Here is a 14,082-nt window from a genome sequence, read left to right on the forward strand (position 1 = left end):
TATATGCTGGCGCATTCTCCATGATTGTGTCAGCTTATGTTTTGGTGCACTGCACTTTCCTCCATTAAGTTTTAGCCATTTTTGTTAAGCTCAAGTGTAGTTGCTTCTCGGCCTTTTGGCTGTGATCTTGTATCGTGGTTGAAGGGTCTGCTGGAGGGAGGGATTGTTTTCTTCATTGGCGAAAGACCAAAGATATTCCAGGATGGAAGGCTTGGGAACACTATCTGTTTTTCAGTTGTGGAAGAGCACAGAGGTCGGATTGGACTACATTCTATAGTAAAGGATATCTTTCTATTTATTGACCCTCCCCTTATATGTGTCTGTGTTACAATAAAGCTTCGGTTTTGTGAATCCCTCACCCTCTTACACTCCACACCCATAGCCTTATTAACTGTTGTATTATTGTATAGTTTAAATGTATAGTGCAGTTCATGATTTATAGTGTAGGCTGGCCTGTGCTGTAGTTCTTGAACTGTACTATACCGTCAGCATTTGTATTGTGTTTTGGCTGTGCTGCAACACTGTATTTATGTGTGTAATGTTTATGTATGTTTTTTTTATGCCAATAAAGACTGCTTTTTCAAGCCAATATCTGAAAACAATCAATGTTTATCTTTGATGGCAATAAAAGTGGTATGATATTTGATGCTTTTGAAATCCAATATCTGATATGTCCCCTATCTGGGAACCATATATTAAATGGCTTTTCAGAAAAGGGAGATGGGAGAAGAGCTTTCAGTACTTGTAGGACCGATGCACATAAAGAAGCAAAAAAACATACATAAACATTACACACATAAGTACCGCGTTGCGGCACAGCCAAAACACAATAGAAATGCTGACGGTATAGTACAGTTCAAGAACTACAGCACAGGCCAGCCTACACTATAAATCATGAACTGCACTATACATTTAAACTGTACAATAATACAACAGTTAATAAGGCTATGGGTGTGGAGTGTAAGAGGGTGAGGGAATCACAAGCCCGAAGCTTTATTGAAAGACTGACACATATAAGGGGAGGATTAATAAATAGAAAGACATCCTTTACTACAGAATGTAGTCCAATCCGGTCTTTCAACTCTTCCACAATTGAAAAACGGATAGTGTTCCCAAGCCTTCCATCCTGGAATATCTTTGGTCTTTCGCCAATGAAGAAAGCAATCCCTCCCTCCAGCAGACCCTTCAACCACAATACAAGATCACAGCCAAAAGGCCGAGAAGCAACTACACTTGAGCTTAACAAAAATGGCTAAAACTTAGTGGAGGAAAGTGCAGTGCACCAAAACATAAGCTGACACAATCATGGAGAATGCGCCAGCATATATGCTCTTCTATCTATATTTTGCAAACCTGCTCTTGTCCCCTCCAGCTGCTCTATGTAGATTTAACGTCTGGCAAGGTGCATAACCCACTGACAAGCAGGCACACTCCTGCATGAGTTTTCTCTCTCACTAGCTGGATGATACACAATCATTTGCATGTGCTCCACCTCCGACACACCACCCACCCAACCACCCAGTCACCAGAGCCACCCACAAACCAACTGGCTCCGTGATTTAATTTGCACAGTGTAGTCATCCAGGCAGCATGTCCTTCTCAATGGAAGGATCTCTGGTTCCATGGAATCTTCCGCATTGGAATGCTGCGGAACAAAAAGGATTTAAATATTCAGCTTGCTAGCATTCAATGTACCTGTGGCTTGGCTCTAGCACATGGGTCTTCATCCTGTGGCCCTCCAGCTGCTGTGAAACTACACATCCCAGCATGCCCAGCCACAGTTTTGCTATTAAGGTATGCTAAAACTGAGGCAGGGCATGCTGGGATGTGTAGTTCCACAGCAGCTGGAGGGTCGCAGGTTGAAGACCCATGTTTTAGCATGCCTGTTCTATGATGCATGTTCCGTGATGTCACAATCAGCTTGGAATGGGGTGTCTAGCAGGCATTTGCTGACAGCCACTTGAGGGAGACACACATCAGGAGATGCAGCATATCGGAGGTCTTCGATGCCTTTCCAGCAAATGCACACCACCTGCTGCTGGTCTGGACACAAAACAATGCCCACAATCGAAGTCCCAAAATGCCCAACTACAGGATTCATGTAAGTAGTGAATTTAGGAATGAATTTAGAAGTAGGAAATTAAGTTAGTTCACAAGTACATTCAAATTCAGATCTAAAGTCTAGGTAGGCCTCACGTCCTGGCAGCCGCCAGCATTTAAAAATGCCTTGATTAGAGGTACGGAATTAAATGTAGATAAGAAGTAGACACAAAATAAGACTCCGCAGAGCAGTTATCAGGTGTTTTTATCAATTGTTGCATTTAAAAAATCAAGCAATTAGGGAACACAATGTTGCAACAATGTAACCCTATTTGCAAAATAGTACTAAATAAGTTTGTCGATGTAAGACATTTGCAAAGGCGCATCCAAAACACGCTGGAAAATGCAACTGAATCTGTTTTTGGAGGCTTGAATAGGAAATGTGCATCGGTCCTACAAGTACTGAAAGCTCTTCTCCCATCTCCCTTTTCTGAAAAGCCATTTAATATATGGTTCCCAGATAGGGGACATATCAGATATTGCCTTTCAAAAGCAGCAAATATCATACCACTTCTATTGCCATCAAAGATAAACATTGATTGTTTTCAGATATTGGATTGAAAAAGCAGTCTTTATTGACATAAAGAAGCAAAAAAAACATACATAAACATTACACACATAAGTACTGTGTTGCAGCACAGCCAAAACACAATACAAATGCTGTCGGTATAGTACAGTTCAAGAACTACAGCACAGGCCAGCCTACACTATAAATCATGAACTGCACTATACATTTAAACAATACAATAGTTAATAAGGCTATGGGTGTGGAGTGTAAGAGGGTGACGGAATCACAAGCCCAAAGCTTTATTGAAAGACAGACACATATAAAGGGAGGATTAATAAATACAAAAATACCCTTTACTATAGAATGTAGTCCAATCCGGTCTTTCAACTCTTCCACAACTGAAAAACAGATAGTGTTCCCAAGCCTTCCATCCTGGAATATCTTCAGTCTCTTGCCAATGAAGAAAACAATCCCTCCAGCAGACTCTTCAACCACGATACAATATCACAGCCAAAAGAGCGAGAAGCAACTACACTTGCGTTTAAACAAAATGGCTAAAACTTAGTGGAGGAAAGTGCAGTGCACCAAAACATAAGCTGACACAATCATGGAGAATGCGCCAGCATATATGCTCTTCTGTCTATATTTTCCAAACCTGCTCTTGTCCCCTCCAGTTGCTCCATGTAGATTTGACGTCTGGCAAGGTGCATAACTCACTGACAAACAGGCACACTCCTGCATTAGTTTTCTCTCTCACTAGCTGGATGATACACATTCATTTGCATGTGCTCCACCTCCGACATACCGCCCACCCAACCACCCAGTCACCAGAGCCACCCACAAGCCAACTAGCTCCGTGATTTAATTTGCACAGTGCAGTCATCCAGGCAGCATGTCCTTCTCAATGGAATAATCTCTGGTTCCATGGAATCTTCCGCATTGGAATGCTGCGGAACAAAAAGGATTTAAACATTCAGCTTGCTAGCATTCAATGTACCTGCGGTTTGGTTCTAGCACATGGGTCTTCATCCTGTGGCCCTCCAGCTGCTGTGAAACTACACATCCCAGCATGCCCTGCCACAGTTTTGCTATTAAGGTATGCTAAAACTGAGGCAGGGCATGCTGGGATATGTAGTTCCACAGCAGCTGGAGGGTCGCAGGTTGAAGACCCATGTTCTAGCATGCCTGTTCTATGATGCATGTTCCGTGATGTCTCAATCAGCTTGGAGTGGGGTGTCTAGCATGCATTTGCTGACAGCCACTTGAGGCAGACACACATCAGGAGATGCAGCATATCGGAGGTCTTCGATGCCTTTCCAGCAAATGCACACCACCAGCTGCTGGTCTGGACACAAAACAATGCCCACAATTGAAGGCTCAAAATGCCCAACTACAGGATTAATGTAAGTAGTGAATTTAGGAATGAATTTAGAAGTAGGAAATTAAGTTAGTTCACAAGTACATTCAAATTCAGATCTAAAGACTAGGTAGGCCTCACGTCCTGGCAGCGCCCAGCATTTAAAAATGCCTTGATTAGAGGTAGGGAATTAAATGTAGATAAGAAGTAGACACAAAATAAGACTCCACAGAGCAATTATCAGGTGTCTTTATCAATTTTTGCATTTAAAAATTCAAGCAATTAGGGAACACAATGTTGCGACAATGTAACCCTATTTGCAAAATAGTACTAAATAAGTTTGTCGATGTAAGACATTTGCAAAGGCGCAAACAATACACGCTGGAAAATGCAACTGAATCTGTTTTTGGAGGTTAGAATAAATGCAGGATCAAGTAGCTCAATGGGCAGGGTGTTTGATTAGAATTCAACAGGTTATAGGTTTGAATCCTGGGTATGATAGTTTGAGGTGTATGTTTGTATATATTAGTCACACATGGCTTACTTGTACAAATGGCATGTCACCAGTTAGTGCTGACTGCTGATATGCCATTTACACAAACATGCCATGTGTGACTGTATATGCATTTAAGGAGGGCACCCCGGCAATACCACAAACCATTGAGTGTCAAGTATACTAGATATATCTTCATATCTCATGTGCTTTCTCTGAGACCAATCTTGTTATGCCCCTTCCCCACAAGGCATGCACCTTTTGTCCATATTGAAAAAATGGGGAGGGGGGGAGGGAGGGAGGGAGGGGGGGGGGGGCATATAATTCTCTGTCACAGGGATCCAAAAAGTCTAGTTATGGCTCTGGTATGCATTATGTAATCTGGCAGACCATCTCTCCAACACTGGCTGGTTGGAATAGAAATCCGGTTATCTATGTGAGCAAATGACCATCAACGATTTACTCTCAAACACTAAAAAATGGACAAAAATGGTCCCCTAAACAAATTGGTTAAATTTTGGGTTTAACCAATTTGTGTAATGACCATTTTTGACCACTTTTCTAGTGTTTGGGAGCAAATGGCTAATTGACATTTGCTCCAATACATTACCAGATTTTCATTCCATCCATCCAGACTGGATAGATAGCCTGACAGATAATTGTGTAGTGTACGCCCAGGATAACTGTCAGTCATGCTTTATTTTATGACGGCACATAAATGGGTGGGCAGATCCAGGGCAAGCACTGCCCACTCATGCATAGTTGTCAACTGATGTGAAGTTCCAGGGGGCAATCTCAGTTATAAAGAGAAGTATCTGGAAATTGTCCCTAGTTAAAAAAAAAAATTTGATCACCTCCATTTATTTAGTATGATATCCCAGGTGATAGGATGCCAGCAGTCAGAACAACATACTTTATTAAATAACACATCTCAAACTACCATACCCAGGATTCAAACCTATAACCTGTTGAATTCTAATCAAACACCCTACCTATTGAGCTATTTGATCCTGCATAAAAATTGTGAACATTATATGAAGCTATTGGTACTTTGCAAAAAAAAAAGAATCAGCATTACAACGCAGCAGATCCATGCAGTTTGCAGCCACACACTACATGTATCTGCTCAGCCACAATGCTGATTATTTCTTCACAAAGTGCAAGGTGAGCTCCAAACAGAATTCTCTAGCTTAGAATTATACCTTTCTTTGCCAAACCTAGAAGTCGGGCCCCCCACCCTGGGATCCCCCAGAGGGAGGCCTGCACCGTCATGCGGCAGGCTTGTCCGTTTTGGAAGCAGGCTGATGGGCAGCCCAGGATTGCTTCAGTCTGGGCTTGGCAGGTCTGGAAACATGAGCTTGCTTTGGGTATGCCTGACCTTGGGTACGCTTTACCTGGAAGATGAAAGGGCCAAGAAAAGTACTTTTAGCCTTCTGCGTGGTAGGAGTCATACTAGGTAGGCAAGCTGTTTTAGCAGTAGCCAGATCAGCTACAATCTTATTGAGGTCTTCTCCAAAAGGAGATTCAACTGAGGCAGCACAAGGGAACTCTCATCTGGGGACAACAACTGCAGGGAGAACACATATTTTCAGATGAACATGGTAGGGCAGAAGGCTGCCTAATACTGAAGCACCCCCAAACAACAAATCAAATGCAACTTACTTGACAGAGATGTGCCTGAGCAACGGCCCTCCCCAGCCCTATCCCAAATCATACTTATTTTGCATAGGAGATACCATGGTCATGAAGATTGTTCTCCCAGGGTTAGGTTCATTCATTGCATTCTGGGTATGCTGACCCCTGTGATTTCCCCAAATGTGGGAAACTCGACTGCATTATTTGTGGTAGTGGGGGACTGTGTTTGTGCTTTCCTCTGGTCAGCTCTGGTAAAAGTCATATTTCTTTGTCTCAGATCTTCCTCTAGCCTTGTTCTTCTTTCGAGAGTTCCCTTGTGCTGCCTCAGTTGGATCTCCTTCACTTGACAGGGGGGTGCCCGAGCAGCGACCCTCCCAAGCTCTAGCCCAACTCCTACTTACCAGCCAGGTGAGATACTATGATCATGAAGTTGCTTCTCCCAGGGCAAGGCTCACCCATTGCACTCTGGGTGTGATGCCCCTGCGATTTCCCCAAATGTGGGAAACTTGACTGCATAATTTGAGTGTTCCCTGGTCGGCTCTCATGTAATTCAGATCTCTTTGTCTCAGGTCTCTCTCCAGCCTAGTTTGCTGTCTGTTTCCACTTCTCTTTTCTTGAGCCGCTCCCTTCTATGCCCTTGCGCACTATCCTTACTTCTCCCGTCTGCTTACTTTGTGCCTTCCAATGCACAATGCAAACTACAGGTAGTGCTGCAGGGCCCACACCCTTTTACTTGCCGTACAGAGCAGCTCTGGAGCTGTTACAGAGCCCAGCTACTGCAAGAAATCAGCTTGAATGCTTCAGGGGCTGAGGCATAGCCAACATGAGCCCCACACCGAAGGAGGGTGGAGGTGTTTAATGCGAACTAGGGGTCATCCAAGCGCCGCAAAAGGCCGCCATGCCCTGCACGCCCCTTTTCTCTTTTCACATGCAGACGAGGGTTGAAGCCAACTTTGACCCACTGCTTGGATGACATCACCATATGCAAATCCATCTGCTGCAGGCCTTCCCCCAGGAATGCTTGCACTAGTTGTTGCATTTGGTTTGTTGTTTGGGGGTGCTTCAGTTTTAGGCAGCCTTCTGCCCTCCCATGTTCATCTGAAAATATGTGTTCTCCCTGCAGTTGTTGTCCCCAGATGAGAGTTCCCTTGTGCTGCCTCAGTTGAATCTCCTTTACTTGACAGAGATGTGCCTGAGCAGCGGCCCTCCCCAGCCCTATCCCAAATCATACTTATTTTGCATAGGCGATACCATGGTCATGAAGATTGTTTTCCCAGGGTGAGGTTCATTCATTGCATTCTGGGTATGCTGACCCCTGTGATTTCCCCAAATGTGGGAAACTCGACTGCATTATTTGTGGTAGTGGGGGACTGTGTTTGTGCTTTCCTCTGGTCAGCTCTGGTAAAAGTCAGATTTCTTTGTCTCAGATCTTCCTCTAGCCTTGTTCTTCTTTCGAGAGTTCCCTTGTGCTGCCTCAGTTGGATCTCCTTCACTTGACAGGGGGGTACCCGAGCAGCGACCCTCCCCAGCTCTAGCCCAAATCCTACTTACCTGCCAGGTGAGATACTATGATCATGAAGGTGCTTCTCCCAGGGCAAGGCTCACCCATTGCACTCTGGGTGTGCTGCTCCTGCGATTTCCCCAAATGTGGGAAACTTGACTGCATAATTTGTGTTTCCCCTGGTCGGCTCTCGTATAATTCAGATCTCTTTGTCTCAGGTCTCTCTCCAGCCTAGTTTGCTGTCTGTTTCCACTTCTCTTTTCTTGAGCTGCTCCCTTCTATGCCCTTGCGCACTATCCTGACTTCTCCCGTCTGCTTACTTTGTGCCTTCCAAACTACAGGTAGTGCTGCAGGGCCCACACCCTTTTACTTGCCGTACAGAGCAGCTCTGGAGCTGTTACAGTGCCCAGCTGCTGCAAGAAATCAGCTTGTATGCTTCAGGGGCTGTGGCATAGCCAACATGAGCCCCACACCGAAGGAGGGTGGAGGTGTTTAATGCGAACTAGGGGTCATCCAAGCGCCGCAAAAGGCCGCCATGCCCTGCACGCCCCTTTTCTCTTTTCATATGCAGACGAGGGTTGAAGCCAACTTTGACCCACTGCTTGGATGACATCACCATATGCAAATCCATCTGCTGCAGGCCTTCCCCCAGGAATGCTTGCACTAGTTGTTGCATTTGGTTTGTTGTTTGGGGGTGCTTCAGTATTAGGCAGCCTTCTGCCCTCCCATGTTCATCTGAAAATATGTGTTCTCCCTGCAGTTGTTGTCCCCAGATGAGAGTTCCCTTGTGCTGCCTCAGTTGAATCTCCTTTACTTGACAGAGATGTGCCTGAGCAGCGGCCCTCCCCAGCCCTATCCCAAATCATACTTATTTTGCATAGGAGATACCATGGTCATGAAGATTGTTCTCCCAGGGTGAGGTTCATTCATTGCATTCTGGGTATGCTGACCCCTGTGATTTCCCCAAATGTGGGAAACTCGACTGCATTATTTGTTGTAGTGGGGGACTGTGTTTGTGTTTTCCTCTGGTCAGCTCTGGTAAAAGTCAGATTTCTTTGTCTCAGATCTTCCTCTAGCCTTGTTCTTCTTTCGAGAGTTCCCTTGTGCTGCCTCAGTTGGATCTCCTTCACTTGACAGGGGGGTGCCCGAGCAGCGACCCTCCCCAGCTCTAGCCCAACTCCTACTTACCTGCCAGGTGAGATACTATGATCATGAAGGTGCTTCTCCCAGGGCAAGGCTCACCCATTGCACTCTGGGTGTGCTGCCCCTGCGATTTCCCCAAATGTGGGAAACTTGACTGCATAATTTGAGTGTTCCCTGGTCGGCTCTCATGTAATTCAGATCTCTTTGTCTCAGGTCTCTCTCCAGCCTAGTTTGCTGTCTGTTTCCACTTCTCTTTTCTTGAGCCGCTCCCTTCTATGCCCTTGCGCACTATCCTTACTTCTCCCGTCTGCTTACTTTGTGCCTTCCAATGCACAATGCAAACTACAGGTAGTGCTGCAGGGCCCACACCCTTTTACTTGCCGTACAGAGCAGCTCTGGAGCTGTTACAGAGCCCAGCTACTGCAAAAAATCAGCTTGAATGCTTCAGGGGCTGAGGCATAGCCAACATGAGCCCCACACCGAAGGAGGGTGGAGGTGTTTAATGCGAACTAGGGGTCATCCAAGCGCCGCAAAAGGCCGCCATGCCCTGCACGCCCCTTTTCTCTTTTCACATGCAGACGAGGGTTGAAGCCAACTTTGACCCACTGCTTGGATGACATCACCATATGCAAATCCATCTGCTGCAGGCCTTCCCCCAGGAATGCTTGCACTAGTTGTTGCATTTGGTTTGTTGTTTGGGGGTGCTTCAGTATTAGGCAGCCTTCTGCCCTCCCATGTTCATCTGAAAATATGTGTTCTCCCTGCAGTTGTTGTCCCCAGATGAGAGTTCCCTTGTGCTGCCTCAGTTGAATCTCCTTTACTTGACAGAGATGTGCCTGAGCAGCGGCCCTCCCCAGCCCTATCCCAAATCATACTTATTTTGCATAGGCGATACCATGGTCATGAAGATTGTTTTCCCAGGGTGAGGTTCATTCATTGCATTCTGGGTATGCTGACCCCTGTGATTTCCCCAAATGTGGGAAACTCGACTGCATTATTTGTGGTAGTGGGGGACTGTGTTTGTGCTTTCCTCTGGTCAGCTCTGGTAAAAGTCAGATTTCTTTGTCTCAGATCTTCCTCTAGCCTTGTTCTTCTTTCGAGAGTTCCCTTGTGCTGCCTCAGTTGGATCTCCTTCACTTGACAGGGGGGTACCCGAGCAGCGACCCTCCCCAGCTCTAGCCCAAATCCTACTTACCTGCCAGGTGAGATACTATGATCATGAAGGTGCTTCTCCCAGGACAAGGCTCACCCATTGCACTCTGGGTGTGCTGCTCCTGCGATTTCCCCAAATGTGGGAAACTTGACTGCATAATTTGTGTTTCCCCTGGTCGGCTCTCGTATAATTCAGATCTCTTTGTCTCAGGTCTCTCTCCAGCCTAGTTTGCTGTCTGTTTCCACTTCTCTTTTCTTGAGCTGCTCCCTTCTATGCCCTTGCGCACTATCCTGACTTCTCCCGTCTGCTTACTTTGTGCCTTCCAAACTACAGGTAGTGCTGCAGGGCCCACACCCTTTTACTTGCCGTACAGAGCAGCTCTGGAGCTGTTACAGTGCCCAGCTGCTGCAAGAAATCAGCTTGTATGCTTCAGGGGCTGTGGCATAGCCAACATGAGCCCCACACCGAAGGAGGGTGGAGGTGTTTAATGCGAACTAGGGGTCATCCAAGCGCCGCAAAAGGCCGCCATGCCCTGCACGCCCCTTTTCTCTTTTCATATGCAGACGAGGGTTGAAGCCAACTTTGACCCACTGCTTGGATGACATCACCATATGCAAATCCATCTGCTGCAGGCCTTCCCCCAGGAATGCTTGCACTAGTTGTTGCATTTGGTTTGTTGTTTGGGGGTGCTTCAGTATTAGGCAGCCTTCTGCCCTCCCATGTTCATCTGAAAATATGTGTTCTCCCTGCAGTTGTTGTCCCCAGATGAGAGTTCCCTTGTGCTGCCTCAGTTGAATCTCCTTTACTTGACAGAGATGTGCCTGAGCAGCGGCCCTCCCCAGCCCTATCCCAAATCATACTTATTTTGCATAGGAGATACCATGGTCATGAAGATTGTTCTCCCAGGGTGAGGTTCATTCATTGCATTCTGGGTATGCTGACCCCTGTGATTTCCCCAAATGTGGGAAACTCGACTGCATTATTTGTTGTAGTGGGGGACTGTGTTTGTGTTTTCCTCTGGTCAGCTCTGGTAAAAGTCAGATTTCTTTGTCTCAGATCTTCCTCTAGCCTTGTTCTTCTTTCGAGAGTTCCCTTGTGCTGCCTCAGTTGGATCTCCTTCACTTGACAGGGGGGTGCCCGAGCAGCGACCCTCCCCAGCTCTAGCCCAACTCCTACTTACCTGCCAGGTGAGATACTATGATCATGAAGGTGCTTCTCCCAGGGCAAGGCTCACCCATTGCACTCTGGGTGTGCTGCCCCTGCGATTTCCCCAAATGTGGGAAACTTGACTGCATAATTTGAGTGTTCCCTGGTCGGCTCTCATGTAATTCAGATCTCTTTGTCTCAGGTCTCTCTCCAGCCTAGTTTGCTGTCTGTTTCCACTTCTCTTTTCTTGAGCCGCTCCCTTCTATGCCCTTGCGCACTATCCTTACTTCTCCCGTCTGCTTACTTTGTGCCTTCCAATGCACAATGCAAACTACAGGTAGTGCTGCAGGGCCCACACCCTTTTACTTGCCGTACAGAGCAGCTCTGGAGCTGTTACAGAGCCCAGCTACTGCAAGAAATCAGCTTGAATGCTTCAGGGGCTGAGGCATAGCCAACATGAGCCCCACACCGAAGGAGGGTGGAGGTGTTTAATGCGAACTAGGGGTCATCCAAGCGCCGCAAAAGGCCGCCATGCCCTGCACGCCCCTTTTCTCTTTTCACATGCAGACGAGGGTTGAAGCCAACTTTGACCCACTGCTTGGATGACATCACCATATGCAAATCCATCTGCTGCAGGCCTTCCCCCAGGAATGCTTGCACTAGTTGTTGCATTTGGTTTGTTGTTTGGGGGTGCTTCAGTATTAGGCAGCCTTCTGCCCTCCCATGTTCATCTGAAAATATGTGTTCTCCCTGCAGTTGTTGTCCCCAGATGAGAGTTCCCTTGTGCTGCCTCAGTTGAATCTCCTTTACTTGACAGAGATGTGCCTGAGCAGCGGCCCTCCCCAGCCCTATCCCAAATCATACTTATTTTGCATAGGCGATACCATGGTCATGAAGATTGTTTTCCCAGGGTGAGGTTCATTCATTGCATTCTGGGTATGCTGACCCCTGTGATTTCCCCAAATGTGGGAAACTCGACTGCATTATTTGTGGTAGTGGGGGACTGTGTTTGTGCTTTCCTCTGGTCAGCTCTGGTAAAAGTCAGATTTCTTTGTCTCAGATCTTCCTCTAGCCTTGTTCTTCTTTCGAGAGTTCCCTTGTGCTGCCTCAGTTGGATCTCCTTCACTTGACAGGGGGGTACCCGAGCAGCGACCCTCCCCAGCTCTAGCCCAAATCCTACTTACCTGCCAGGTGAGATACTATGATCATGAAGGTGCTTCTCCCAGGGCAAGGCTCACCCATTGCACTCTGGGTGTGCTGCTCCTGCGATTTCCCCAAATGTGGGAAACTTGACTGCATAATTTGTGTTTCCCCTGGTCGGCTCTCGTATAATTCAGATCTCTTTGTCTCAGGTCTCTCTCCAGCCTAGTTTGCTGTCTGTTTCCACTTCTCTTTTCTTGAGCTGCTCCCTTCTATGCCCTTGCGCACTATCCTGACTTCTCCCGTCTGCTTACTTTGTGCCTTCCAAACTACAGGTAGTGCTGCAGGGCCCACACCCTTTTACTTGCCGTACAGAGCAGCTCTGGAGCTGTTACAGTGCCCAGCTGCTGCAAGAAATCAGCTTGTATGCTTCAGGGGCTGTGGCATAGCCAACATGAGCCCCACACCGAAGGAGGGTGGAGGTGTTTAATGCGAACTAGGGGTCATCCAAGCGCCGCAAAAGGCCGCCATGCCCTGCACGCCCCTTTTCTCTTTTCATATGCAGACGAGGGTTGAAGCCAACTTTGACCCACTGCTTGGATGACATCACCATATGCAAATCCATCTGCTGCAGGCCTTCCCCCAGGAATGCTTGCACTAGTTGTTGCATTTGGTTTGTTGTTTGGGGGTGCTTCAGTATTAGGCAGCCTTCTGCCCTCCCATGTTCATCTGAAAATATGTGTTCTCCCTGCAGTTGTTGTCCCCAGATGAGAGTTCCCTTGTGCTGCCTCAGTTGAATCTCCTTTACTTGACAGAGATGTGCCTGAGCAGCGGCCCTCCCCAGCCCTATCCCAAATCATACTTATTTTGCATAGGAGATACCATGGTCATGAAGATTGTTCTCCCAGGGTGAGGTTCATTCATTGCATTCTGGGTATGCTGACCCCTGTGATTTCCCCAAATGTGGGAAACTCGACTGCATTATTTGTTGTAGTGGGGGACTGTGTTTGTGTTTTCCTCTGGTCAGCTCTGGTAAAAGTCAGATTTCTTTGTCTCAGATCTTCCTCTAGCCTTGTTCTTCTTTCGAGAGTTCCCTTGTGCTGCCTCAGTTGGATCTCCTTCACTTGACAGGGGGGTGCCCGAGCAGCGACCCTCCCCAGCTCTAGCCCAACTCCTACTTACCTGCCAGGTGAGATACTATGATCATGAAGGTGCTTCTCCCAGGGCAAGGCTCACCCATTGCACTCTGGGTGTGCTGCCCCTGCGATTTCCCCAAATGTGGGAAACTTGACTGCAGAATTTGTGTTTCCCCTGGTCGGCTCTCGTATAATTCAGATCTCTTTGTCTCAGGTCTCTCTACAGCCTAGTTTGCTGTCTGTTTCCACTTCTTTTTTCTTGAGCCCCTCCCTTCTATACCCTTGTGCACTATCCTGACTTCTGCTCCCGTCTGCTTACTTTGTGCCTTCCAATGCACAATGCAAACTACAGGTAGTGCTGCAGGGCCCACACCCTTTTACTTGCCTTACAGAGCAGCTCTGGAGCTGTTACAGTGCCAAGCTGCTGCAAGAAATCAGCTTGAATGCTTCAGGGGCTGGGGCATGGCCAACATGAGACCCACACCGAAGGAGGGTGGGGGTGTTTCATGCAAACTAAGTGTCATCCAAGCACCGCAAAAGGCCGCCATGCCCTGCACGCCCCTTTTCTCTTTTCATATGCAGACGAGGGTTGAAGCCAACTTTGACCCACTGCTTGGATGACATGACCATATGCAAATCCATCTGCGGCAGGCCTTCCCCCAGGAATGCTTGCACTAGTTGTTGCATTTGGTTTGTTGTTTGGGGGTGCTTCAGTATTAGGCAGCCTTCTGCCCTCCCATGTTCATCTGAAAATATGTGTTCTCCCTGCA

At 47.1% G+C, this 14,082-nt stretch overlaps 14 non-coding genes across 14 annotated transcripts; all 14 read left to right on the forward strand.

Moving 5' to 3' along the window:
* Positions 1-6,170: 6,170 nt before the first annotated feature.
* LOC135018772 (U1 spliceosomal RNA) lies at positions 6,171-6,334 on the forward strand. The gene has a single exon (XR_010216406.1). It is a non-coding gene; the product is annotated as a U1 spliceosomal RNA (small nuclear RNA).
* Positions 6,335-6,486: 152 nt separating this feature from the next.
* Positions 6,487-6,649, forward strand: LOC135019047 (U1 spliceosomal RNA). Its single transcript, XR_010216652.1, has one exon. It is a non-coding gene; the product is annotated as a U1 spliceosomal RNA (small nuclear RNA).
* Positions 6,650-7,320: 671 nt separating this feature from the next.
* LOC135018785 (U1 spliceosomal RNA) lies at positions 7,321-7,484 on the forward strand. Its single transcript, XR_010216419.1, has one exon. It is a non-coding gene; the product is annotated as a U1 spliceosomal RNA (small nuclear RNA).
* A 152-nt stretch (positions 7,485-7,636) lies between these two features.
* On the forward strand, positions 7,637-7,799 carry LOC135018920 (U1 spliceosomal RNA). The gene has a single exon (XR_010216548.1). It is a non-coding gene; the product is annotated as a U1 spliceosomal RNA (small nuclear RNA).
* Positions 7,800-8,458: 659 nt separating this feature from the next.
* Positions 8,459-8,622, forward strand: LOC135018789 (U1 spliceosomal RNA). The gene has a single exon (XR_010216423.1). It is a non-coding gene; the product is annotated as a U1 spliceosomal RNA (small nuclear RNA).
* A 152-nt stretch (positions 8,623-8,774) lies between these two features.
* LOC135018974 (U1 spliceosomal RNA) lies at positions 8,775-8,937 on the forward strand. Its single transcript, XR_010216594.1, has one exon. It is a non-coding gene; the product is annotated as a U1 spliceosomal RNA (small nuclear RNA).
* A 671-nt stretch (positions 8,938-9,608) lies between these two features.
* Positions 9,609-9,772, forward strand: LOC135018786 (U1 spliceosomal RNA). The gene has a single exon (XR_010216420.1). It is a non-coding gene; the product is annotated as a U1 spliceosomal RNA (small nuclear RNA).
* A 152-nt stretch (positions 9,773-9,924) lies between these two features.
* On the forward strand, positions 9,925-10,087 carry LOC135018935 (U1 spliceosomal RNA). Its single transcript, XR_010216562.1, has one exon. It is a non-coding gene; the product is annotated as a U1 spliceosomal RNA (small nuclear RNA).
* Positions 10,088-10,746: 659 nt separating this feature from the next.
* On the forward strand, positions 10,747-10,910 carry LOC135018790 (U1 spliceosomal RNA). Its single transcript, XR_010216424.1, has one exon. It is a non-coding gene; the product is annotated as a U1 spliceosomal RNA (small nuclear RNA).
* A 152-nt stretch (positions 10,911-11,062) lies between these two features.
* LOC135018975 (U1 spliceosomal RNA) lies at positions 11,063-11,225 on the forward strand. Its single transcript, XR_010216595.1, has one exon. It is a non-coding gene; the product is annotated as a U1 spliceosomal RNA (small nuclear RNA).
* A 671-nt stretch (positions 11,226-11,896) lies between these two features.
* LOC135018787 (U1 spliceosomal RNA) lies at positions 11,897-12,060 on the forward strand. The gene has a single exon (XR_010216421.1). It is a non-coding gene; the product is annotated as a U1 spliceosomal RNA (small nuclear RNA).
* Positions 12,061-12,212: 152 nt separating this feature from the next.
* LOC135018921 (U1 spliceosomal RNA) lies at positions 12,213-12,375 on the forward strand. The gene has a single exon (XR_010216549.1). It is a non-coding gene; the product is annotated as a U1 spliceosomal RNA (small nuclear RNA).
* Positions 12,376-13,034: 659 nt separating this feature from the next.
* LOC135018791 (U1 spliceosomal RNA) lies at positions 13,035-13,198 on the forward strand. Its single transcript, XR_010216425.1, has one exon. It is a non-coding gene; the product is annotated as a U1 spliceosomal RNA (small nuclear RNA).
* A 152-nt stretch (positions 13,199-13,350) lies between these two features.
* On the forward strand, positions 13,351-13,513 carry LOC135018976 (U1 spliceosomal RNA). The gene has a single exon (XR_010216596.1). It is a non-coding gene; the product is annotated as a U1 spliceosomal RNA (small nuclear RNA).
* The last annotated feature ends 569 nt before the right edge of the window (positions 13,514-14,082 follow it).

The sequence above is a fragment of the Pseudophryne corroboree genome, unplaced genomic scaffold (genome assembly GCF_028390025.1).
Source record: "Pseudophryne corroboree isolate aPseCor3 unplaced genomic scaffold, aPseCor3.hap2 scaffold_330, whole genome shotgun sequence".
In the NCBI taxonomy this organism is placed as follows: Eukaryota; Metazoa; Chordata; class Amphibia; order Anura; family Myobatrachidae; genus Pseudophryne; species Pseudophryne corroboree.